Source organism: Schistocerca piceifrons, chromosome 8 (genome assembly GCF_021461385.2).
Source record: "Schistocerca piceifrons isolate TAMUIC-IGC-003096 chromosome 8, iqSchPice1.1, whole genome shotgun sequence".
NCBI classification, from domain to species: Eukaryota; Metazoa; Arthropoda; class Insecta; order Orthoptera; family Acrididae; genus Schistocerca; species Schistocerca piceifrons.
Window position 1 is genome coordinate 299,819,384 of NC_060145.1, and position 947 is coordinate 299,820,330.

The 947-nt window shown below is 44.9% G+C and overlaps 1 pseudogene; it reads left to right on the plus strand.

Annotated features, from left to right (window-relative positions):
* The first annotated feature begins 297 nt into the window (after positions 1 to 297).
* Positions 298 to 415, plus strand: LOC124712756 (annotated as a pseudogene).
* The last annotated feature ends 532 nt before the right edge of the window (positions 416 to 947 follow it).

The window sequence follows — 947 nt, forward strand, 5'->3', positions numbered from 1 at the left end:
GAGGCCCTCCGACCAGTTCGGGATTTTGACGATGTAACACGCCAGATAGATAGAATTCCTCAGGTGGACATCAACAACGTCAATACAACATCAATCAGCGTCAATCCGAATAACTGCTTGCATAAGTGCCAGAAGTGTACCAACACGTTACTGACTTGCTCAATTAGTGAACTCTTTCTTTTGAATAATTCATCTAATGTTTCGAAAATTGTAATCATCTGTTTGTCTGTACATGTATATCACATCTAGCGATTTCCTTTCCACTCCGATAATTCCTTCGTGGTTTGTTGTTTTGTTGGCAACGGCCTTGCCGCAGTGGATACACCGATTCCCGTGAGATCACCGAAGTTAAGCGCTGTCGGGCGTGGTCGGCACTTGGATGGGTGACCATTCAGGCCGCCATGCGCCGTTGCCATTTTTCGGGGTGCACTCAGCCTTGTGATGCCAACTGAGGAGCTACTCGACCGAATAGTAGCGGCTTCGGTCAAGAATACCACCATTACGACCGGGAGAGCGGTGTGCTGACCCCGCGCCCCTCCTATCCGCATCCTCCACTGAGGATGACACGGCGGTCGGATGGTCCTGGTAGGCCAGTTGTGGCCTCAAAACGGAGTGCTCAATAAAGAGTTGTTTTGTTGTCTTAGAATGTACTTTTTTCGGTGCTGTAATCTTATTTTATTTTCCATGATTTGATATGGAACGGAAAACTCCACAAACACCCATTTTTTTGTGATGGATTTTTGCCTTCCCTTCTCTTTATATCTCTCTCAATTGAAAGCTGCCTTACAATAGCAAGGAGGAAAGAAAGTTGGTCACATTTTCCTTCATTATTAGAGTTCCACATGATGAAACTGTTTACTACTGAAAAGTATAAAAGAAAATAAGTGTGACAATGCCACCATTTGAGTGACTTACTTCCAATAGCATGTTTTTCTCTCCGCTGTTCG